Source organism: Capra hircus, chromosome 1 (genome assembly GCF_001704415.2).
Source record: "Capra hircus breed San Clemente chromosome 1, ASM170441v1, whole genome shotgun sequence".
Classification (NCBI taxonomy): Eukaryota; Metazoa; Chordata; class Mammalia; order Artiodactyla; family Bovidae; genus Capra; species Capra hircus.
The window spans coordinates 115072512-115099341 of NC_030808.1; the positions used below are offsets into that span (position 1 = coordinate 115072512).

The following is a 26830-nucleotide window of genomic DNA, read 5'->3' on the forward strand; positions in this document are numbered from 1 at the left end:
AACCCCCTCCAGTACTCTTGCCTGGAAAATCCCATGGACGGAGGAGCCTGGTAGGGTATAGTCCACGGTGTCTCGAAGAGTTGGACTCGACTGAGTGACTTCACTTTCACGCCTTGGAGAAGGAAATGGCAACCCACTCCAGTGTTCTTGCCTGGAGAATCCCAGGGACAGAGAAGCCTGGTGGGCTGCTGTCTGTGGGGTTGCACAGAGTCGAACACGACTGACGCAACTTAGCAGCAGCAGAACATAACCCTTGGGGCTTAAATTTATAAAGCAACATTTAAACTGGACATAGGCTTTGCTCCTGGTATTTGTATATATAAACTCATTTAATCCTCACACCTACACTGTAAGGTAGATAATGTTATTGCCAAGTTCCCTGATGTAGTACCAGGTCAACCTAGTACTTGAACCAAGGAAAGTCTCTACGATGCTACTTTGCCTCTCAGACAGTCAGACTGGGATGGGGTGTCATTCTTTTTTGTTTATTTGTAATACTTTCATTTAGTCATTTGCTCATTCCTTCACTCCATAAACATGGACTGAGTGCCCAGATAAGTGCAAGGCTCTGGAGAAACAATGATACGTGACACAGAATTTATGCCTCTCGGTTTGTCAGGGAGTAGACTTTTGATGGAATAAATAAAATCTACTGAGAAGACTGCTAAAATGACAGGTAAAGAAATTCTACAGACGCAAACTTGGAAAGAACCATTTGAACATTTTGAACCTCAGTATTTTCCTCTGAAAAAATGGGCATAAACAAGTATCACTTTTTGAAAAGAAATCATTCTAAAACCCTAATTAAATACATGGCTTCCCAGTGGCTCAGCGACAAAGAATCTGCCTGCAATGCAGGAAACGTAAGAGATGCCAGTTCGATCCCTGGGTCAGAAAGATCCCCTGGAGGAATACATAGCAACCACCCCCAGTATTCTTGCCTGGAAAATCCCATGGACAGAGGAGCCTGGCAGGCTACAGACCACAGGATCACGAAGAATCGGACACGACTGAAGAGACAGCACTCACTCAGAGCAGCAGGTCTCCTCCCTGAGTCTGGCAGTTTAATCTTCTGCCTGGACTTCAGATTAAATATGTATCAACTTGATGCTGACTTACTCAGTACACACATGCCTGCTTCACTCTATGAATGAAGAATTTGGGGGCATTTACTTTTCATATGGTAAAAAAAACATAAAGCTTACAGTGAAGGAATTGAGAATATAAAACTCCAATTTAACAGATTCGCATTATAACTTTAAAGAACGAAGGGACCATGAGTAGAGATTTCAGCTATGGCAATCTCTTTCAGTGTTTTCATTAATCTGTATGATCCTTAAACTCAAGTATACCTTTTAATAGCAAAGCACTGACTTGTCTGTAATACAGTCATAAAAAACTGAAAATTTTAATCCATTTTTCATTAAAGCCTCATATAGGAGGAACAGGCAAGAAAGACCATGAATAAAAGGAATTTGCAGCCCCCATCAGCTGCCTGACTCTCAAGTATGCTTTTATAAACAATTTTGTCTATTATCACATCTCTCTCCTTGAATGACTCTATATCCAAGTTGCAACTAATTTATCTCCTCCATTCAATCTGAGGGGATCAAGCTTTAATTTTAAAAGGTTCCTAGTTTTCACCTAAGATGGGAAAAAATTACATTTGTGCTGATTTCTAATCTTCTCTAATACTTCACCCATCCAGGAGTGCTGTCCGGGCGTTCTCAACACTGACAGGACAATGACTGGTGGGCTGTGAAGGTCTCATGAGCCCCCAGATTTCAGAGTTAAGTGCTGGTGCGCACTTTTACAGCTCTTATCAGATTCTCAAACAGATCACAAGCCAAAAAGACGAGGCTCTACTGAGACACTCTTCTTTGGGAGTTAATACACATGAGATGTAACAAGGGGCTCAATAAACAACTGTGGAATTACTGTCTTACTCTTGAATTAACCCACGGGCATCTACTTCCTACTCATCTATCTGTCCCTTCTTGCCCACTCCCATGAACAGGAACATGAAGGACAAAGCAAAACAGATTGACTAGGTCAGCTTCTGTGCACCATCTTCTCAAAGTGCTCCAAAAGGCTACATTTTCTAGCCTCTCTTGCAATTAAGTTGTGCCATGTAACCAACTCTAGCCCAGAGACCCTGAGCATAAGCATAGGTATAAATTCTGAAAAGTGATGACCAGAAGGCAATGCTCTTTCCCAGACTCTCTCTGCCAAAACTCTAGGTACCTCAGAAGCCACACGTGGGAGGAAAATGGAGCATAATTCCTGAGCTGCTGGACGCAGGACTGCACCATTGACTTTACAGGGCAAGAAAAACAGCTCTTGGTTGAGATAAGCTACTGAAATTGGGATGGTCTGTTTACTGTAGCTGCTGCTGCTGTGGATAATCACAGCCTATCTACGCATCCTCAGATTAAAGATAAAAAGTTTATCAGACAAAGTTTAAATCTCTCTATGTGTTAATTTTAAATGCGGCAGAGTTTTCTGCAGGTGCTAGTTCTATATTTCTGTAAACTACTCACTACAAACCAAACTTACACTAATTTATTTTGTAACATACTGCATAATCCCAAAAGCTTATACCCATACACCCCTCGCCCCGAAACAAATAAAGATAAAACATAGCTTAAGGTCCAAAACAAAACAGCTATTTGTACATGCATTCAGGCAACACAAAATGAGCATTTACACAGTGGTGCTGGCCACTATAGATCCAAAGCTAAGGGCCAGAGTCCCTGCTGCCTCCCAGAGGATGCAGATCAGTAAACATTACAAGGGCAACAGTATCGGATGCTATGGGATCATCACTCAAGCCGGGGGGAATGGAAAAACCAAGGGAGGCTCCCCAGAGGAACTGTCACCAGAGTTGAGTCTAGAAGAACAAGAGTCATTAACTAAGAAAACAAGGGTGAGGAGGTTTTTATGAGAAAACAGAATGATGAGAAAGCACTAATGTGAGATAACTGGATGTATGATGGAAAAAAAAAAAAAAAACCTGCAGGGAGGCTGGAGAGGAGCTCTAGATGGAAAGGCAGTTTGACGTGGCCTGAGAGACACAGGCCAGGGCAAAACTCTGAAACTGCTTGAGTTTAAAATACAAATGTATTTAGTTGCACTGAGGAGCTTCAGCTACATGCAAAAAATTCCAGTGAATTCTCTTTTCACTTTTATTCTGTTACATGTACTTTCTAATTCTCTTTGTTATGGCTTTGTAGATACACCCATCATTTAATAGTGGATATTTAATTTCCAAATACAGGTTGTTGTTGCTTTTTTTAAGTATCTTTGATATTAATTTCTCATTTAAATGCTTTCCTCTCTGCAGTCACCCTCTATGTTTTTTCAGTCTAACTTTATTGAAGTTTTCAATGCTAAGTTCAAGCTTTCTCTTGGTAAATGTCACAGTGCGCTTGAAAATATGTGGATTATTTTCAAATTTCTTTTGATATTGATTTCTAACACGATTCCACAATAATAAGTGAACAGATTCTGTATGATTCTAATACCTTAAGACCACGAAATTTTTGCCCCTTGTTTTATGTCCCTGGATATGTTCTATTGTTTCCTAGTCTATGGGAACTTGAATAGAATTTGTATCCTACTATTGAGTGAAAATCATATAAATCTTAATTATGAACTGAATTGATTGAATTGATTCATCATGCTTTTCAGGTCTACTATAACCCTCTACTTTCCTGGATATTCATTCTAGTTAAAACTCCAGCTAAAAATCTTAATTAAGCTACTTGAAAAAATAACTATAATATATAGTGGAACTATATGTAACCTTGTTCTGGATTTTCCAAGTTTCCTGGACGTCCCTGTAGCTCAGACAGTAAAAAACCTGCCAGCAATGCAGGAGATCCACCCGGGTTCGATACCTGGGTTGAGAAGATCCTCTGGAGGTGGAAATAGCAATCCACTTCAGTATTCTCGCCTAGAGAATCCCATGGACAGAGGAGCCTGGCAGGCTACAGTCCATAGCGTTGCAAAGAGTTGGACACAACTGAGCAACTAACATTACTACTACTATACGCTCATAATTTAAAAAAGAAAAGAGAAAAAAACAAAATACAAATGCAATTAAAGGACCTTCTCAAGTTTTTCTAGGCCCTTTCAGGAGAAAATAAGATGTTTGTGCAACTGCACAACAGTCATCATCAATCAGTGTGTTTATACGATTTGGGGTAATGTTAATAAAAACACGGCAAAATGAGTATATGGAAGTTGTCACTGGCAATGGTTTATTCATTTGTTGATTCACTCCTCAATTCTTCCTTCTCTACTTATTCTGAAGAGAAATAAAACCAAGTATTTTCAGAAGGAATAAAATCAAGTGGCTTTCAGTATAAACTTTACAGCTTTATATAATTTAGCAATTTGAATGGATATGGTATTTTATTTTCAGTAGCTAGCGTAAAATCATGAAAATAGTACTCAGTTCATAATCTGTGTCTATAAAGCTCTACTTAAAAAAAAAAAGATCACTGTTAATTTATGTAAAAATCAGCAGCCATAAAACAAATAGTAATATACTTAGTATAAACAAATAGAAACATATTTACCATATGTTATCTAAATGGGAAAAGACAACTTTTCCTTTTTAATTTTTGCATCAAATTGTTTTTTCCAAGAAACAATCAGAAAACATAATTTAACTATTCAAATCAAGGGATTTGTGACTACAGTGTGGATCAGACCAAAGTGAAGGACACAATCTAATCTTTAGTTGATATAAACAGTGTGTAAACCATAGCATTTAGCAACCATTAACTTTGCATAATTTTTTTTTCATAATTATCTGTAGATATTTCCAGTTTCTACAATGAATTATGGTTAAAATTTTTATCTGGCTTTGGAGGTATCCATTTCTGAGACCTTAGTTATGTTTTGCTATGCTGTAACTTTCTTCACCAGAAGACAGAAAAAGGTACCATATTAATAATCTGTCCCATTCATTTGAAAATGAGGATTGGTTTTAGAAACAGCTTTTAAGGTTCACCTAGATCGCTAATTACCCTTCAACCTTGTATTATGATGGACAGACCAGGCTGCAAAACATCCCCTGGGAGCACTGGCTTTTGGGATTACTGAAATACATTATGGACTACATGAAAACGGAGTTATTAAGCAATGCATATATGGTTATTAAACAATATATTCATGTCCATGTCCTCACAAAATTTACAGTCATGGTGAGACTACAAGGCAAGCCAAGTTAAACTAAAGGATTTTAAAAGCAATACATAACTGTGAGTGTGAACAAGGCTGTGAGTCATCCAGACAACAAACAAGATAGAACTGAAGGTACCAAGGTGATAGGAGGTCTCCTTTGCTGAGTACCTCCTCCTTCAACACAACCTTCAGAACCTGGAATTGCTTGGTTCAAGATCCTTTCTAAGATCAACCTTCCTGTCCACTTTTTTATTCTCTTTCAACTTCTTTGATCTCTTGCACCCTCCATTATCCTTATTTTAATGAGCATTCTTTTCTTCTCCATGGACTCGTATATCTTCCTTTAGTGGGAAAAACATGCTTCTATTGGAACCTCCACTATTCTACAAGAATCTTCTCTGCTCTGAACTCTCCAGCTAACACCCACTTCTCTTTGTTTTATTGCTAATTATCTTGATAGAGTTGTCTAAACTTGTTCTCATACATATCTTCCAACTTACGAGTGACTCATCTTCTTGGAATCTGGTCTGCAATGAGGATTCTACCTCTTCCCCTCCCAACTCTAGTCAAACTGCCTTCTCAATAGTTGCTGGTGCCCTTCTAACTGCCAGAATCAATGTTCTCTTCTCATGTCTTGTCCTCTGTATTATCTGGTGCCATTAACTACTTCCTTCTTTAGTCTTTCGCATTTCTTGATAATGTATCATTCTCCTTTCCCCAAATTTTATTAATTTGCTTTTTCTCTGTCACTTTCTTGCTTTTTCTCCCATCTGACTGCAGATTATAGAGAGATGCATTAAAAATCTTTTTTCTATCCTTTCTGCCTATTGTACATCCTCTGAGTATGACACAGCACTCTTCTGTAACACAACACTATCAATTCTATGTGAGTGACTTTCAGGTGCTTTTTTGTAAATTCAAACCATCCCCAACCAAATCAGTTATCTGTGTATTCTCCCTGAAAAGAAGCAAACAGACCTATTATTTCTTAACTTGGCTAATGACAATGCCGCAACCCTAATCATCCAAACTATAAACAAGGTCATTTTCAGCTAACTTCCCTGGATACACTTTGAGAAATAAGTGATAAACAGTAGCATAATGCAAAACATTCGCAGTGCCTCTTTTTAAGTATTTCTTCAAAGCATCACATCCATTTTCCTGAAATATCTCTGAGTGGGCTATGTGATTTTTATTGTTCAAGATGGACTACTATGAAAAATAGGAACTAAATAATTTCCTATTATTAGGATGACTAAGAGATTAGTCAGAAATGATATCCAGCTTTTCTAGTTCAGTGATTTCCTCTAGGCCTTGCACAGATAGTAAAAACTTTCTCCAGTAAAGCTCAGATAAAATCACAAGCTGGTGTTTTAAAAAGCTGTTCATTCAGAAGGCCAAGTTTCTATTCTTTCTCCTTTTTTATTTTTCAACATGCCATGGATATAATGTTACATTCAACTATCCATTTACAAAATAATAAGAAATAAGTTTCCAGCTGTTTTATTCACTGAATAAAGTCACTGATGTTTGCATTTTTCTTAAATGTTGTTTATGTACTTTTTCAAATGATGAAACAAGACACAGTAGGCAGCATACGTCAAAGACTAGCTCTATAAATTGGCACTAAGATAAATACAACAGCTAGAAATAATTACGTAGTAACCCCTGAAGAACTGTTATTCCAGTATTTTCAAATGTCTACAGAGTGTGTTTACATAAGTACTCTATTTAGCACAAGGGATACATTCCTGGAGAATGAGCCCCAGGAGAGGCACTGTAGCCAGTGCTTACGCTGATGTGAGCTTGCTCCTTTATCAGCAGAGGCTCTTCCTTTCTTTTCACATTCCCACCTCAGTGTACTTCTGCAACTACTCTTTCTGTTCCCACGTTGTAGGAAAGTTTATTAGGTTTATTATGCTCTCCATAATGTCCCAAGACTTGCAAAAAGCCTTAACTTCATACTGACATTTAGTTTGTTTCCCCTATCTTGATTTCTAAGAGTTAAAAACCTGTCATGACAGTATCAAGTCCACTGCTTTTTTTTTTTTTTTTTTTAATATTCTATACTTTTGGATGTTACTGTGGCTGGCTAAATGTTTAAAAATACATAGTGCAAGGTGTCCCTTTAACACAATTATTGTCAAAATCGAATAAAAACAGGGATAGAGAACACATTAACTTCTTCTGAACTACTGTAATTTTCTTAATCCATTTCTATTTATCTTATTGAGGATGTAATTAAATGGACAAATATTTATTTTTAGAATAGGACAAACTGCCTTTTTGCTTATTTGTGTTTTCTCCTCTACTGATTCCCAAAACCCTATAAATTCAGGTAGGATAATTCAAACTACATAAGCAATATCTTATAACCTAAGACATTCTCATCATACTGTAACAACTGGTTGTTGCCACAAGAGAAAATGAGGAATTTCACCTTTTTCTTTCAATGAATTCTTTATGATATCTTAAAATAAGCATTGTTTTCTAAAAATAATAGACAGGAAAAAGAGAGTATTACCACTAAACACATTTATTTATTCAATAAATACACATTAGCTTATTCAGCTGTTTGAGGAAGTAATACATATTGTTCATATAGCAAATTTTATATTATCTACGTTTGTTAAAAAACCATTTTCTCCTTAAGGGCAGATGCTTATTTTCTAAACCTTAACTTTCTTACCACCATATTCACCTTCACTTTTGTAAAATTATTTTGGGCAACAGAAAAGTCTCAAAACCGTAAAAGAAATTTTAAATATGATCTTGACTTTTTCACATTACTTAACTTTAAGGAAAAGAAGAGTTTGAACTCATTTTTCCCCATCTCACAATTCTTCAATAGATTAAAATTTGTACTACCAATTATAAAAAAATCATTATGTTTTCAATACTCATCTTCATGAGAGCAATATACAAGTGTACCATTAGTGGTCAGGATTTAGGCAAAAAGTTACTAATCACAGTAAATACTTTTGAACTTGCAATTATTTTGCTTGTCAGATAAATGAATTATTTCCCAAATAAGATGAAAGTCAAGTTTGCAAGAGATGCTGTGCTATGCATTACCCCTATCAGATTTCATGTGGTCCAGGGAGGCAATATGGTGGGTATGCTTCCAGGGACACACGATACACACAAGGCAAAATCGTGATTAAATGGAAACTTGTCACAATAAACTAAATAAGCAAGTCAGAATCCAGGGCTTTGTAACTCAGTCTCAAATGATTCGTAGTCTTCTTTGTTGTAAAGTTCCTGACTTCCATTGAAAAATGCAAAAAACAAAACAAACTTACGCTTACCAAAATGAAGGAGGAGGGAATCATGCTGAAGGGGGAATATAGGATTAGCAGATGCACACTACCATATATGAAACAGATAAACAAGGGTTAACGGTACAGCACAGGAAACTTATAGTACATATATCTTATAGTAAATATATATTACAGTAAACTGTAATGAAAAAATTTTAAAAAGAACATAGACAAATACATATATATGTATTACCACTGGAAAAGACCCTGATGCTGGGAGAGACTTGGGGCAGGAGGAGAGGGGGCAAAAGAGGATGAGATGGTTGGACAGCATCACCGACTCAATGGACATGAGTTTAAGCAAACTCCGGGAGACAGTGGAGGACAGGGAAGCCTGGTGTGCTGCAGGCCATGGAATCGCAAAGAGTTGGACACAACTTAGCGACTGAACAACATATATGTAACCAAATCACACGTCTGCCTGCAATGCGGGAGACCTGGGTTTGATCCCTGAGTTGGGAAGATCCCCTGGAGAAGGAAATGGCAACCCACTCCCGTATTCTTCCCTGGAGAATCCCATGGACGGGGAGAAGCCCGATGGGCTACAGTCCACGGGGTCGCAAAAGAGTCGGACACGACTGAGCAACTTCACTTTAACTATACACCTGAAACTGAAACAACACTGTAAATCAACTATACTTCAGTAAAAAGATGGCGAAAACTTAACGAAGTAAAAACTGACCTGACTCCATAAGAACTGGTATATTTGAGTTACAGGGGGAAAATGGTCTACCGAAAGACCTAAACATGAAAATTTAATTTTAAAATGTCTTTGGAATAAAAATTCATAAGAAAAATAATTAAAGGATAATTTTAATTTAATTTGTGGTTTTGTTACTAAAAATAATTAACTGAATTAGCATTTTTAAAATAACTTTATTTTTCAATATGTCATTTTTCAACCCCTGTAAAGACATTTCAAAATAACTTAGGTTCTAAATTGAAACTAAAATTAAACTTTCCTCCGAGTTGAGATGTCCTTTTTAAAGAGGTCTATTTCCGTGTAGCAATCTTAATAAGGCACAGTTAGGTGTCCTTTGTTATATGACAGTTCATTACAGGTTTGCAAATAAATCAACACAGTTTCAAAACTCTAAATACATAAGAAAGTACAAGTTCAAGCCCTCAACCCTGATCTTTGAAAATGTAATACAGACTACATATTTTCTAAATAAAAGCGATTTTGTTTAGGGATTTCGTGTGGGGCACAGGACAGGGTGTCCCCACAACCCTTGTAGAAGCTGGGTCGTAAGTTTCTTACCCAGGGTCAGGAATCATGAAAACAGCTTCTAAAGCCTTTGTTATTTTCATGCTTTTAATTGAAGGTGCTCTGTATTTTCCTCTTGGGCAACCTTCACTTACTGTTGTAGAGGACCATGGTGGCTTCAATTAGCCTAGGAAAACTCGGAAAACAGAACTCAGGACTCTACTTTCCTAACCACAGCGCAGTAAAGCAAAGTCTAGGAAAAAAACCGAAATGGGAACTATCCCAGGCAAGTGTGGTTATCCCACAGTACAGCATCATTCTGAGAGTCTTCAGGTTTATTCCATCAAATAAATAACCTCTTGCATTTATCCCTGGTAAAATAAACTCTTCTCAGGAAAATGATGGGACAATAAGGAGAAAAGCAAGAAGAAAAGAAGGGAAATAACCAAAAGTTTCTTTAAAATAATGTCTAACCTATTTATGTGAAAGGTATGAATTTTTTAAAAAAATAAGGAAACAATAGTTTAAACAGATACTGGTAAAAATTTCTGACTATAAGACACTGAAATGCAGAATTGATGTGGACACCTTCAAAATCTTCCAAAAGGGCAGCATTGCTAAGCCCTGTCTCCCAATGATATACCTTCAGATTATTTATGTTTTAAGTGCAGTTCCCTCCCATCAGTCATTCATAAGCTTTTGTCAGTTTGGGACTCCACACTACCACATGAATTTGGCTTCTGGCAGTTGACCTCTTGGAGAAGGAAATGGCAACCCACTCCAGTATTCTCGCCTGGAGAATTCCATGAACATGGAACATTCCATGAACATGTAGCCTGCCGGGCTACAGTCTATGGGGTCACAAAGAGTCGGATATGGCTGAGCAACTAACACACAGTTGACCTCTTGGCTAAGAAACACTCTCACAACTTTCAGTTTTACCTCTTTTCTCAGACTGTCAGTTCCCATCACCCCTACCTCATAAAATAGGAGGCTACGTAATCAGTTTCGTTAGAAACAAATCACAAAACAAAAGAATAGCAAGATAACGACTTACTGAATATCCAGTGTATGCCATGCACTGCTCTAAGTTATTTATTAATTTATTTAATCCTCAAAATAATCTTATAGTTTCACTATTATCTATTATAAAAAGATGACATAACTGAAACTCAGATAGGTCCAATAACTTACACAAGGAAACACATAGAGTAAGTCAGTGGTGCAGGTGAGGTTTACACCTTTATCTGGCTCCAGAGTCAATGCTCCTAACTGCCAAGCTATACCAGTATATTTGCAATTCTATGTAGAAATGCGGAGAGTTTCTGCAAATTACATCTAATAAATGATACACATACACATATGTTCATACACAGCAGTTTAACTATACAGCTGTCCATCTAAATAAAAAGTGGTTTTTTTTTTAGTACCTGTTTGACTTATTTCATGCAGCACATTTTAAAAAATATTTATTTATTTGGCTGTGCCAGGTCTTAGTTGCAGCAAGTGGAATCTAGTTACTCAACCAGAAATGGAACCCAAGCCCCCTGTATTGAAGTACGGAATCCTAGCCAACAGACAATCAGGGAAGTCCTTTTTTTTTTTTTAATTATAAATATCTTTAAAAAAATTCATATATCAAAGGCCAACTGCCAGATAGGAAATCAAGAGAAGCAACTGGTGACGATTATCGAGCGCCGCTCACTTTATTTACATTTTCTCCCTTAACATTGACACTTTTATTTCCAATTTTAAAATCCTCCTCAGGGAGGGATCCCACTAATTTTATTTCTACCACTCCCTCTTATATTATTAAAAAGATAGAACAGATTAAACTACCAAAAACATATGCAGGGCAACGGTTGGGAGGTGAAACTGACACTCAGGTATCTAAGTTATTTCCTGTGTAAAAGATTTTATGATGAGTTTAACTTTTGTTAGTTACTACATACAGTTTCAGTAATATCTCAAACTTACTACCTAATTAAAACTCACTTTGATGAATTGACCAAATCAACTAAAAGCATCCATCAGGAAATGAGAAACAGGAAAAAAAAAAAAAAAGCACTGCCAGGGTATTTCCTCAAACAAATAGTATGCTAGGCCCACATATAATTCAGGGATGCACAGTCATACAAGCAAATGATTGAAGAGAATGATAGAGATAACATCTTACAATTTCTGTTTTGGTGTAAATCCTTTAGGGTATAAGCAAAGTGTTCATGTGCACGTGCGTGTACCTGTGTGTGTGGGTGTGGGTGTGTGTATGCATACCACCTCTATGCATACATCTCTGTAAACATCTCTATGTATACAGAGAGACTGGGAAGAAAAGGTGAGTTTATAGGCACATTTGAAAATAAAAGTAGGGATGGACCCTTCTTTCCACAAAATAATGTACTTGTGCTGGTGATGATTTTTCCACTCTCAGACCCAAAGCAGAATTTTTTAAATGCGTAATAATTTTGCCCTTGCTTTAAGAGTTTGCTGTTGAGATACCCTGGAAAGGTCCAGCTATCTTAATATTATAGAAGCACTACTGAAACATATGGTCTTTTTCAAATTAAAGAGACACAAATGTTCCAGGAAACATTTGGCCTGATTTTAACTCTCAGCGGAAGTTTTCTAAACAGCCATCCTCCAGGTGGTAGCACACAATATCCTGGGTGTGAATGTAAGTTAATGTGTCTGATCTACACATACCAGATAATAGGCTTATCTGTTTGGTTTACCTAAAAACACCTTCATGGCAATTTAAGTATCAACGTAAATTGTTATGCTAAAGAAGAGTTACTTTTCTTTTGAACGCGCTTCATGTCTTTAATTGGGCTTTCCTGGTGGCTCAGACAGTAAAGAATCTGTCTGCAGTGAGGGAGACCTGGGTTTGATCCCTGGGTTGGGAAGATCCCCTGGAGAAGTGAACAGCTACCCACTCCAGTATTCTGGCTTGGAGAATTCCATGGACAAAGGCGCCTGGCAGGCTACAGTCCACGTGGTCGCAGAGTCGGACACGACGGAGTGACTTTTGCTTCACTTCACTATGTTTTTAATACAAACTTTGATTGAAAGATGCTTTTATCTTATTATTTTGGAGAATAGACATCAAAAAAGGAGTAAATTTTATACTAAATAAAATTTTACTGACTATTCCCCACAAATATTTCAACTTTTATAATTATACTCCGACTTTCCACATCATCTGCGTAAGTTCATTTTACTCATACACTACAAATTACAACTTTATATATCTAAAATCGTATTTTGATAACTTCTTTATATAAGGGCATATACATTAATGACACATTTACAGATGTATTTTTCTTCAAATCTGGCATGAAAATTGGCTTTTTAATGCCAGAAATATCATCTTTAACTGTCTGAAAAATGAATATAAATTGATTCCAATAGCTTTTAATTTTTTAAATATGTCCTCAGCTTGAAAAATTTTATAAACAGTGGGAATATTTTATTCCTGCATTCATTAATCAGGCTACAATGACAGTCTCAATTCTGCTAGGTCCCCAAACCTGTCATTACAAAGATCACATACATTCAGCTCCCTGGTGCACCCCTAGGATCTGCCTTTAACCCTTCTCTCTGTCCCTGAGTGAGGCTTCCCTGGTAGCTCAACGGTAAAGAATTCGCCTGCAATGCAGGAGTGGAGATGTGGGTTCAATCCCTGGGTCAGGAAGATCCCCTAGAGGAGGAAATGGCAACCTATTCTAGTATTCTTGCCTGGGAAATCCCAAGGACAGAGGAGCCTGGCAGGTTGCATGAACGAGGCGGCCAGCAGGTTGCAGTCCATGTGTCGCAAGAGAGTCATACATGACTCAGTAACTAAATAACAACAACTGTCCCAGGGCAGGCTAGGCTTCTGCAACTACAGTCTTCCATTCCAGGCCCTTTGATGGCTGTTATACCCTTAAATGAGTTCTTCTGTCCCATTTCTAGAACATCTATTCTTTCCTTTAATTATCAAACATGCACAGAGTGTCCGCTATTTCCCAGAGCCTGTACAAGGCATTGTAAAGAAATATAATAAACCTCTCTGACCTCAAGAAGCTGAGAATCTAGTAAAGGAGGTTAGACATGTGAGCAGAAGTCCTTGCTCTGACGAGTGTTCAAGTCTAACCTCTGACACTCAGTCCAAGTTAATACTCTCTCTCCAGGACTTAACCCCACCTGGTGGTTTCTGTTCTGTTTCAAAAAGGAAAGAACACTGTTACTACCTACCATCTGCTTAACCAGACTGTGCCCACATATTCCCACCAACTGGTGACCATGATGCCAGTCACTAATATTACCCAATTGAGAGCAGTTCATCCACCTTCCTGACGGCAAAACCACTCCATATTTGGGTCAGTTCTGATCTTTGATGACTTTCCCCCATCTTTTTCTACGGGCCTGCTACTGACAGTGAAAACATATTGATTCTTGGGAAAATGGCAGATCATATAATTATCAAGATCCAACCCATCTCAGATTTTTATAACCATGATCTCATTCTGTGAATATGCCATATTTTAAAAGAAACATGTACATCTCAATTAATTATTAATGAAAGGCATTTATTAAAGGAGTTCTTTAATTTACATAAACTTCTGTCACTGTACCCAATACAATAGGTCCTATTATTAGCTTCATATTTAGATAAAGAGCTGTAGATGGGTTATGTAATTTGCCCAATACCAAATAATTTGCAAGCAATGGAGCTAGAATTCCAATTTTTGAAAGCTTTACCTCTAGTTTCCCCTGAGCCACTAAACCATGCTACTTTTCCCAACAGCATTCATGACATCATGATTCAATCATCATGAAAAGTATGGTTAGGCATAAGAGGTAGCATCAGAGTTTGAAGAAAGCATGAGTTTTTGCTCTGCGGTTGTTATCCTGTTGTTATCGCTGTTGCTTTGTGGAAAGTGTGTATGTGTGTACATGCTCTTGTTTAGTTTTTCACTCTTACAAACTTGGATCTGAATTCTGACTCAATCACTTCTTAGTTGTGTGACCTTGAGAAAATTACATAATAGCATCAACAGTTCAATAGCTATTTTCTATATGCTAGCCACTGTGCTGAGTGCCTGCCATACACTCTCATTAAATTAAATTTTCATAAAAAGACAAAGAGATAATATTACTCCTACTTCAGAGCAAGTGGGACTATGTCTAAAAGAGGATAGTAAGTCACCTGTTCAAGGTCAAATAGCCAGTGATGATAGGCAGCCTAGACTGAATTGGGAGGGGGTTTAAAAAGGAACACCTTAGTGGCACTAGGTCATAAAAAGGGGCAGGACTGAATTTGGGAACTAGCACTCACTGCCAGAATTTACAATTAATAGGATCTCTGAGTGTGGACCCTGGAGCTGCATGTCCTCAGTTGGAATCCCTGGGTCCAGTTACGGTATCTTGAACAGATTATTCAACTTCTCTTAGCCTGTTTCCTCATTTGTAAAGGTAAAGTAGTACTACACACTTCCAGGTGTTTCTGTGAAGAATAAATGAGATAATTATTGTAATGACTAGAAGTAGTAGGTAGTCAATAAATTACAATTAAAGACATATCTTAACCTTGAATAATTAAGCTTTCATTTCCACACAACAAAAAGGATATTGAACACTGTAAAACCCCCCTAAAGTATCAAAAATGTCAGTATCTGGGACCATCCCTAGATCTGTCCTTTCTTTTATTTGCTTGAACCAAGTTCAGCTCTGTTTTTTCCTTTCTTTTTTACACAGATATGTCTAACAAGACTGGGGACTTTGATTTATTTATTACAACTGAGGAAACATGTCATAAAAGGCTTATATACATTTGACATTTCTCAGTGTCAATTATAAATGTTCTGCTCATAGCCCAAGAGTCTGCACAACTCTCATACTCTCCAAGAAGGCACAAGGAATAGATGGGAAATAGAAACCAGTGGAAATTGGGAGGCATGAGTCTTATGAGCTGAGTGATAGTGTAAATACTCACGGATCATTATGATTGGGATTAAACAGACCTTAGTTTTTGAACTAGCCTGACTTTTAAGACTTTCAGTGAATACGTACTTCATACTTTTTTCTAAAGGAAGCATTATAAGTTTCTGTTCCAAAATACTCTAGCATTTCAGTATTTTTCAAACTGAACCTTCTTAAAGGAGAATTCAGAGTTTATATTCTTAGTTTTGCACACATTTTTCCCCTAGGTCTGTCTTGGATAGTGAGCATCTTGGAAAAGGATTGGATTACAATTATACTTGCCCAAGAATCATAGTAAAAGGGCCTAAGCAAGGTCCTATTAAGTGATGATATTGTGTGTATGTGTGTGCCCAGTCATGTCCAACTCTTTGCGACCCCATGGACTGCCAGACTCCTCTGTCCATGGGATTCTTCAGGTAAGAATACTGGAGTGGGTTGCCATGCCCTCTATCAGGGGGGTCTTCCTGATTCAGGGATCAAACCCATGTCTCCTGCATCAGCAGCCGGATTCTTTACCACTGATGCACCTGGTAAACCCCATGTGCTGACAGCAGTGTGGTAAAATCAGCGAGAAATTTGAATTTTGAAGTAATAATTTCAAGTCAGGCAACCAGAATGCATTTAATTAATAAATATATCAAATAATTTCACACAAATACAATTACTGTATTACAGGGAATGAGTATTCTCCCCACCTTTATGATATCACAAATAGATATCTTGAAAGTTGCAAATTGAATAATTTTTTTTAATTTTGCAAACAATGGAAGTCAATTAAACTTTCGGCTTAGAAACAGAAAATATACTGCCTACAGTTGCATACAGGTCTGATCTTTTCAACTTTAAGAATTGAAATTTTCGGAAGATTGTCAAATTTACAGGATCATAAACTGAAATAAATGGGATGGCAGAAGGTCTACACTCTCATTAAACAAAAATATTTCAATGATTTCCTTCCAATGTGCTTTTCGAACTCTTAATATAATGAAAGCCACACTAAACAACACAGAAATAAAAAAGAAATTCTAAAGGCCCCAATCATGCTACACTGGAGAACTAAAACCAGGTTTACAAGCCATGCTCAGAAATTCTAAATACTGAAGAATATCTCTTCTAGTCCTAGAATTCAATCATTGCTCTGCTGACATTGCTCTGACCCTTCAAATGTACTGCAACTTTAAGAAACAGAATCACATACAAACAAGTGCACTGGTTAGAATTCAGTGACTTGAATTCTGGTCTTGTCTCTGAGCTTAAGAAATTATGAATTATTGGTCCTCTGTTTCCTTATCTCCAAAATAGTCATTCTATAATTTATTCAATTTATTTATTACTATTATTTATTCTATTCAGCTAACTGCTAAGATCTTAATGACACCACTAATTTGGGATATCTTGTATCTTTTCTGTATGCCTTAAAAATCAACCACTAAATTCTAAATATCATTATTGTGTCCTGCTTACATGCAGTTACTTTCTTCATAAAACATTAAATACAATGAACATCACTAATTGATTATGTTCCACTAAAAATGCTTTTAAAGTAATTTTAAAATTGTAAGAACATTTTACAAATGGCCATAAGTACAATCTATCATTCTGTCTTCACTTAATTAGATCATTTTAAAATTTTATACATATATATAATTTTATATGTATATTGTTTCATCTTTTGTCCCAGTAGAATATAAGTATTCTAGATAATAAAACAGAAAAAAGCATTCTACAAGCCAACTTAAGAATAATGCAAACTCCTAACTTCTATGGTGCCATACGTTTTTTAAAACTGCAAAATTATAAATGTTAAGAATCAAAGCATTAAAATTTCTCTCTTCTGTTTTTACATGTGAAATCAATTACTCAATTAGATGTACTGGAAGACAGCAGAACATTCCACTTCCTTATGCTTCAAAGTCTAGAGGGAATAAAACTTGAATATTTTCAATTGTAAATAAAATATTTGGTGGAACATCTTTTAGTTTTAAAAATACACATGCTAAAATAAGCACCATCAAGATAAGTCTTCTATTTCATTTTGTACAGCTATTGGTCAAAACTTCTTTTTCATTTTTAAAATCTGTTACATTTTTGGTTATTGAGATTAAAGTGTTTCAGTGTGACAGTAAGCTAATAATAGCCTTGATTTCAACTACAGGGAATCAATTAAGAGATTAAGTCCTTATTGAGAAGAAAACAAAGGGAGGAAAAAAGAAGGCATGAATTGATAGTAAGGCAGCCAACGACCTCATATTATAAGTGTCTTAATAACACTTTCCAGAATAATGTCCATGAGTGGAGGTAAAATAAAGAATAAAGTTTATAAATAAGAAACAGCTGCTAAAAAAGCTATAATGCTGAAGAGATGACTTGTGCCATTCACTCCAACATGCTGCTGTGCTCTCTCCCATCCCTCACACACCCCCACAATATTCTTAATCCAGAATTTTACATGTAAATGGAGCAAAATCTTCCCCCAAGAAATAAAGGCAGGAAAATGATCTCTTTAAAAAAAAAATAAACGAAATTAAATTCTAGAAGAAAAGAGACGGCTACATTTAGAACAACAAGCAGCAATTTTTGACAAAGGACAATAATGCATCCTGGCACTGCCATGAACTGAGCTGCCCTTCTCATTCCTTCTGAATTAACTATGGACTTTGGAATTTGAGTTTGAAAACTGTGAGGAAATTACCATTTCATGTTTCTGGATTTCAACATGAATGGAGAGGTAAATAAAATACAGGCATTTAAAAAATAGATACTTTCTATTTTATTTTTAACTGTTTCCACTCTCAACAAGATTCTCTGACAAGATACACAAAGCCAAAAGGTCCTTCACAAATTCCACTTCAAAGGATGGAAAAAGCATTTTTTAAAAATCTATTCAGCGTCAAGTTTCATCTAAATAAAATCAAATAGAAATGTGACTATCACACCAAATTCCTAAAAGAAGTGTTTTACTTTGGTTCTATCATCAGATACAGAGCTGCCCAAGGATAGCCTACCTATGGAGTCTACATTAAGTTAACGGCTGTAGGTTGTCAGCATCTAGAGCAGCTTCCTGGAGAAATCGGAATCTTACCTTTACATATCTTCTGCAGAGGTTTCTTGGTGCTTTGAAAACTCCTGAGGTCTATGTCAAACGGCCATTCTCTTGCTCCCAGGGTCTTAGGGGCTTGGAGAGATCCCAACACCTGCTGCTACCACTGAGTGTCGAGGCTAGGAAAGCTTGAGGGTTTTGACAGCAGGATCACTGAGCCGCAGCCAAAGCTTGGGAAGCCTTAACGACTGAAAGCAGGTGTAGAGGGCAACGTGGTACCCAGCACAGGGCGCTCAATTGTAGCAGCAGGGGGAGGAATATTCCCACCCTCACAAGGGTTCAGAGGCAGCCATCGGGGAACCCAAGGGTCTGTCGATGGACAGGGCCAAGGAAGTGGAGACATGGCCACACAGCACAAGACCCTAAGGGAACAAGGGGACGGAACAACTAGCACAGAGCTCAAGAAGCGCTTGGAAAGAATCACCAAAATCCACCAACAGAACATAAGAAGCGATGGCGAAGTGCAACAAAATACACGAAGATAGGCCATTCTAGCATCCCACATACAGCCAAAAACACAGCTGAGGGGGGAGATGGAGCTCTAGGTCTAGAAAGAAAAGTAAGGAAGACACATTACAGTATGTCTACTGGAGTTGAGCTTAAAAATCTAGTAAGTGGCATACAATTCCTAAATCACATTATTATAACATTTATACTAAGATAAGGGAATTTACAAATACAAAAAAGTCACAGGGTGCTGATCCACAAGCTTGCAGAGATTAAAAGGCAAAGTTATCCACTATGAGAGGAGAAAATGAGAAGACAGCATGAAGGTTAAACCCAGTTGATTTTTTAAATTGAGAAACCATTAAAACTGCTTCTTAAATACATGTTTCATCAAACACATCTCTTTCTATTATGAGCAGATGAGAGAGACTGAAGGAATTCAATGAGATAAGAAGAATAAAAAGAAAAAGAAGTGAACAAAGAGTGTTCAGAGATGAGGCAGAGATGGAAAAAAGAGAAAAAAGAGGAGGCAGAAAGAAAAATGAGCTTAACTCAGTAGTTTTTTAACTTTGTCGGATAACTACTCACTGAGATTCTCCTAAATCTGGGCTTCACAATATTCTATTTTTCATGGAGACATCTATAGCTTGTTAACCACTATTCACAGCTCTTCAACTGCTCACAAACTTTCAGGAACTTATCTTGAGGAGCCAAGTGAATGTTAAATATTAAACAGTTACAGGAGATAGACCCTAAGACAATTTTGCTTTAATGAGCTGGATAAAATCAAGCTAGAAACTAAATATAAACTCTGATAGAACTTTAATAATTCCTAATACGAATCAAAATTAAAATGATCAGACTCATTTAGGAACTGTCACTGTTTCAAGATGGGAAGCAAATTAACCATGCATAATATTTTATATTGTTTTAGAATTAAGTGAAAAGAAATACTACTGCCTAATGGAAGTTTTGTGTGTACAATCTTGACTTTGGATATTTGCTTTTATATATATATCTCTTTAAGTCCAAGTTAACTAGAAGAGTAATAATTATCTATTTCAGTTCAGTTCAGCTCAGCTCAGTCACTCAGTCGTAATCTATTTACTTGGTGACAAATAACTCAAATATTGTGTGTTGGGAAAGGCTGACTTCCATCCCCAGTCTCATATACATGTGATTATGTCATATGTATTATGTTAATAATGTGCAATAAAAGCAGCACATGCTTGGGCAAAACTTATGTCCAGTAAGTCACTGCTGCTGCTGCTAAGTCGCTTCAGTCGTGTCCGACTCTGTGCGACCCCATAGACAGCAGCCCACCAGGCTCCTCCGTCCCTGGGATTCTCCAGGCAAGAACACTGGAGTGGGTTGCCATTTCCTTCTCCAATGCAGGAAAGTGAAAAGTGAAAGTGAAGTCGCTCAGTTGTGTGAGGGTCAGATATTTTTATAAAATGAAATAATCTTATACTACAAAATAGTAAGTACTGCCCAGGCAGCTAGTATTTTAAATTTAAGAGAATTGAGATTGTGTAAGAGGATGAGGAATATGAATTTCCCTTTAAAAATAATTTTATTGTATAAACAGTACCTAAGTGGAGACAGATGTTTGTTTGAACTAACGCTTAATTTTTTAAGACACAATCATGTCAATATGATAGGTCTGCATAAGAAAAGATGAAGTGAGTCCCTATGGTGGAAACCAAATGGAAGCTGACTTTTTTCAATGTAGTAAGACTGACTTTAAATAAAATATTTTAAAATCAATTACAGTTTGTTTTCTGACCTCTTTTCTCAATCCCTCTCATGAAAATCAATTTCAATAATCTAAACAACAAAAACTAAAACATACAAATAAAAAATGTGGAAGAGAAGACAAGAAACTGAATTAATGTTGCCAATTAAAATAGTACAGTCCATTCAATCATAAGCTCTTCAGACAGAACAGTATGTCAGGATTGTTAGTGAAAATAGAAAAATTGGTAGTGAGTGGCTTTTTAAAAATAAACATGATATTGCTATTACAGTATCTTTCTAAAAGTAATATGATTAGATAATCTAAACCGATGTTTGTTTCCCTATTGATAAGCATCACAAAGGAAAAAATTTTTGACAAAGGTGCTTACAATTGTATTCCTGCACCTCGTTAACCTGGGAACACAGTAGGTATAGTGTGTGTGTTAGTCACTCAGTCATTGACAACTCTTTGTGATCCCATGGTCTGTAGCCCACCAGGCTCCTCCATCCATGGAATTCTCCAGGCAAGAATGCTGGAGTGGGCAGCTAGTTCCTTCAGTAGGTACTCAATATACATTTATTGGCTGAATAGTCCCGCCCCATGTGAAAAGGCAGTTATGGTCAAATAGAGTTCTTAAAAATTGAAATGACATTAAAGTCATGGCTTGTCAGGGCCTTTCCTATGCTCTGAGTAAATTCCTAAATTTGATTGTCAAAGTTGTTTATTAAATACCTATTAATCATAGATTAATTATTCTGGAAAAACGTGGTCTACACCTCTATGAAAACTTGATATTTCCAAGTATCACTTGCATCTTCCAATCTTTTCATGAAAGATACAGGCAAACTATTAATCAATTGGCACATATTCACTTTTGATGTAAATTATAAGATGGAAGAGATATATATGTATTTCGAATCTCATAGCAGGATTATCAACAATGGGCCTCTGCTTTGGGGAAAGGAAATTTTAGCATGAGAAAATTTTAGAGTGAGAAAAACTGAGATGAGAAGTGAAGTCGCTTAGTTGTGTGAGACTCTTTGCGATCCCATAGACTGTATAGCCTAGCAGGTACCTCCATCCATGAAATTTTCCAGGCAAGAGGTCTGGAGTGGGTTAGCTCTTTCAAATTATTCATTTTTACCAATCAAGAAACTCACTCAAGGAAACTATCTTATATTAGCAATTAAATACATTAGCAATGAAATTTCTTTATTGCTAATGTCAAAGATTCATTCTGAGCAACTATCTGACTAATATGAACAGTATCTTACTAATTTCCTTACATAATTATCTTGAATTGAAAAGAATATTCCTGGCAAGAATTATATGTAATATATAGTCTCTTAATTTAAAATTCTATATTCTTACTGTGTTGAAAAAAGGAGTGGCTCATTTAGATTTGAAAGGAAAAATAATTTATTTAATATACTGAACAGTTAGTTATTTAAAAAAAAAAAATCACTGTGGGTCAAGTGAAAAACAAGAATGAAGATTAAATAGGGCCTAAGAAATAACATCTACTTCATATACTGAGACAGCTAACAAACTGCAGGATTAGAACTTTCAAGTGGTAAAGCTGGGAATAAATATGAATTTTATTAATGGAACATATATGGTATCATGGATCAGGTCACCAGTGTTAAAACTATGATTTATTTCTAACAAGGTTCCGAGATTCCAACTCTAGCTGCCATTTTCCCAGGGACGCCACCTCAGTCCTCAAGAGAGCGGGTCTGCCCAAAAGGTATCTTAGTAAACTGGCTCCCCACTTGCCTTATTCACTCACCAGCGTCCATTAGCCAATTCCATGCTTTATCTTCAATAGATAAGATACTGCTTCTTCTTGCCATGGTGCCATGAAAAGGATCCAGGAGGTTCCCTTAAACATTTCCTGAGTGACTGGGGCAGCACCAAGAGTAAAGGATATGCCAGGTCAGCCACTTGTCCTTCCCAGCAATATTAGCAGCAGCAGCAGCAGCAGAAGCTGGAGCAGACCATTTAGACCCGACTCCTTGCAGGATGCTAGCCAAAGCATTCTTCTTTACTCTACACCTAGACAGAGTTTGCCCGTATGTTTGCGCCTTCCCCACAGAGTGTCAAAACAGGTGTTTTCCTGTGATCATGCTTAAAATCTGCTCCCCAAACAAGGTGATAAATATACTTTTACTATGAAATTCCACGTTTCTAATTCTATGGAAAACACAGTCTTAAAGGTTTATCATAAAGAAGACTTGACGAATCTTTGTTCAATTTTCATTTACCTTTCCCACTCCTAAGAAGCAGGTACTTTGCCCTAACATTTCCTGTTAATGAAAAAAAGGATGTTACCATACTAAATAAATGTCATCATGCAACTTCGGTCATTTCTTTCATAATACTCTATTTGCCTTTCTGGCATAGAATTACATTTTACAAACGCTAATGTTTTCATAATCTTTACAACACTCCCAACAGATGGGGAAATATCAGGACTCATGAACTTTATTTTACAGAAGAAGCAATGTCTTCTCTGCTTCTCTCTTTCATTCCCATTTTTATGTTATTGATGAGTTGCTTTTCTTCCCAGGGGCACTCAACTTAATGAGTGGCTAGAATATGTCTGGACATAGAAGGTAAATCACTAACAAAATATTTACTTTATTTAACTAATTTATCCAGAGCTCAAATCTCACAGATTAAAAAAAAAAAATTAAGATTTTTTTTTAAAATCTAAATAGTCTAACAAAGGTAAGTGAAAAACACCTTACTATTATTCTCCTAATAAGTAAATGTTATTTACTTATTAGAAAATAATTATAAACACCAACACATGTATTCTCTGCACAGTAAATAACAATAATTCTCATTAGCAAAACTGAAACTCTACATATACAGATTCTGAGTATCACATGTTGCTCATGTATCAGTACTTCACATGTTCACTTAAATATCAAAGTAAAAATCAGAACAGTAATTAACACATACCACATACCCAAGAAGTGCCAGGTACTCGTTTCTTTACATGTGTTATTCCATTTAATCTTCGCAGCAACAAAATCAGGTATTATTACTGCCCCATTTTGTAAATGAGAAAACTGAGGCTCAGTCAAGTATGTCACATGTTTAAGGTCACAGGGGTCAAAAATGATCACTGAACCCAGGTTATAGATAGTTCCAGCCTGGAGCTCTTAAACATGTTGTGAAAACTGCAGTATCAGCTCTGGTTTACAAAGTTTAGGTGAACAGAGCATATGTATATGGTACTTATTGGGTGCCCTAGAATTTCATTAAGTCCTTTACTTCTTCAAGACTCAAAACAACTCAGTAAGGTAAATATGTTCCTATTTAGCAGAGTATGAATGTTAAGGACATTGCCAAAGGTCATAGGAATTGTAAACAGCAAATGTAAACTTTGGATTCAGGGAATGCAGTTCCTGAAGTGGTTCTGTGCCTACGCCCACCCTCTATTGCCTCCTGAAAGCTGATTACATGTTAGATTCCTAAGTAAAGGAGATAAGAAATGTCAGCTCTGGCCAGAACCCTGGTGGGAGAAGGATCATCTACCCCAGCTCCTTTTCAAAAAGGTAGGTATGAAGTACACAATGTCCTATACCCTGGTGACTCAGATGGTAAAGAATCTGCCTGCAGTGCAGGAGACCCAGGTTCGATGCCTGGGTCGGGAAGATCCCCTGGAGAAGAGAATGGACAATACCCAATCCAGTATTCTTGACTGGAGAATTCCATGGACAGAGGAGCCTGGCAGGCTACAGCCCATAGGGTCACGAAGAGTCAGAAATGACTGAGCAACTAACAAGTAGATAAGCTTACACAATACACAATTCTATCATTTTTCTTAATGATGCTTACTAATTTAAGGAATTTACAAATGTTTTATTCTCAGATTTTAAAAAGGACAAACTCAGCTTCATACTTTATTCCAATGTGTCATATCTTCAGAGCCAATAACAAAGTAGTAACATTATTATCCACACAATGTCAGTCATTCTTTTTGGGGGGATTACCACTGCTGAGAGTCATATTTATTTTTATTCCCTCGCTGGCAAATAAATGTGATCATGTGTAGGGCCAAGACAATAACTGTGAGCTCAGAGGAAGCTTCAGAAATCCAAGGTTCATCCCTTGAGACACCGGCTGCAACCAACCTTCAACCAGGATACTTCCTTGAATATTCAGCAGCTGAAATGACCTTCTTTGAATTAGCTCTTAAGGACACAGAGCCATCTGGGGAATGTCAGACAGCTCAAATCAAGCAGCTAGGGAGCCATGTGTAAGTCTGAGAAACCAATAAGAATATTGAGACCAAGCAATTAATTTGGATGCAAGTCTAACTCTCTGGACAAATTTTGGCCAACTTTAGCTTTTTATGGCTTTAACTTGATATAAATTTCCATAAGAATCCATGAAAACTTCAGAGAGAAAATACAGTTATGGTAAAGGTATCTACCCTCTATCAGAATTTAGCCACCAGCTGTAAGAAATGCAGCTATTTGGTGGCATTTAGCAGGAAGAAATTTACATACCCATGTGGCACAGCCTGGGGTGATGCATTAGAGCCTATTTACTCTCAATTATTTTTACAATCAAAAGTTTCCACAGAAGGAAAATGACAATTCTTTACCATATTTCTAGACAACTACCTTCTCTGCAGAAATCCTTAGGAATTGGAATTATAGACTGTATCCACATAAGCTTGATTTTTCTCTTTGCTGACAACAAGATTTAAACTTATCTCAATGTCCAATGTTAACATTGAATTAAAACAAGTTATTCAAGATTTTTAGAAATAGATTCTGGAATTTTCTGGGTGGAAAAAATAAAATAATTCCATGGGCTTTTACATAAGACAGAACATAACAAATGATTTTATGACTTTGGCACTACTGACGGACTAGGAAGATCATGACTCACTGATGCAGTCATCTGAATTTCATATGAATATAAATAAACATATTATATATATATATAGTCATTCTGACTCTTTGTCTTATCTATTGAAGCTACAGTTCTTACTTCTTGCTGTCAATGACTGCACTTAAAAACTCAGAAATATGATTCCGATCGTTTTAACACACTTCACTTTTAGAAAGGTGTCAGACAATATATATATGTTTGTGGATGACTAAATTAATAGCTTCTTATTCATCAACTCCGACTAGGTCGACTCTCTTTAATTCCGTGAACTTGGCTTTATCTGCAAAGAAATATATTAATAACCACCAACTCTAGCCCGTACACAGATCAAAACAGGAAGAGCTGCAGTGAGCTTCCCAGCTTCTTCTGGAAATTAAACAACGTACCAACTGTAATCAATCCTTAACTAATACAAGTCAGCTCGATATGTACTGGTGACCTAAAAGTGAAAAGCTTTAATTGTGCATTAGAAATTTCTGAGTCATTTTATCCTTTATTTTTAAGCTTGAAATAAACCTAAACGCTGGCTAAAGAAAATCTCCAAGTATGACTTAGTGTTTCCAAACCAGGAAAAGGAAGGACTTTCAGTGTTTGAGATAAGGTTTGTTTTCTGTAGTTGGGAAAATAAACATTTCCTACAAAATTATGCCTGGGAGGCCGGGTGTGTGTGTATATGGAAAGAGTATTTGTTTGCATGTGGGTAAGGGTAGAAAGGGGGAGAAAGCGAGAGAGGGAAAGAGAAAACTTTTTAGTAGTATTTAGTGTTCGTACAAACTGGTTATTCTGGGCTGGAATCAGACTTTATCTCAGGAAGTGTGTGTGCATGAGTTATGAAAGTATTGCAATTTATCATAAAACCAACAGGAAATGCTTACCTGACTGCATATCGTATTTCTATAAATGAAGTGATAGAGAATATGTCCCACGTGGTTACCTAAAATAACAGTAGT

At 36.7% G+C, this 26830-nt stretch overlaps 1 protein-coding gene across 19 annotated transcripts in view; it reads right to left on the reverse strand.

The window, feature by feature from the left end:
• Window positions 1–26830, reverse strand: part of MBNL1 (muscleblind like splicing regulator 1) — a 218483-nt gene that overhangs the window by 98186 nt on the left and 93467 nt on the right. The window contains exon 1 of one of the 19 annotated variants that reach the window (XM_013965723.2): window positions 22756–23539. The exons of 17 other annotated variants lie outside the window; for them this stretch is intronic. The gene's annotated coding sequence lies outside the window, so the exon portion shown is untranslated. Of the gene's footprint in view, window positions 1–18763; window positions 19309–22755; window positions 23540–26830 lie in introns of those variants that run through there. One more of the 19 variants, XM_005675433.3, reaches the window with a different exon arrangement.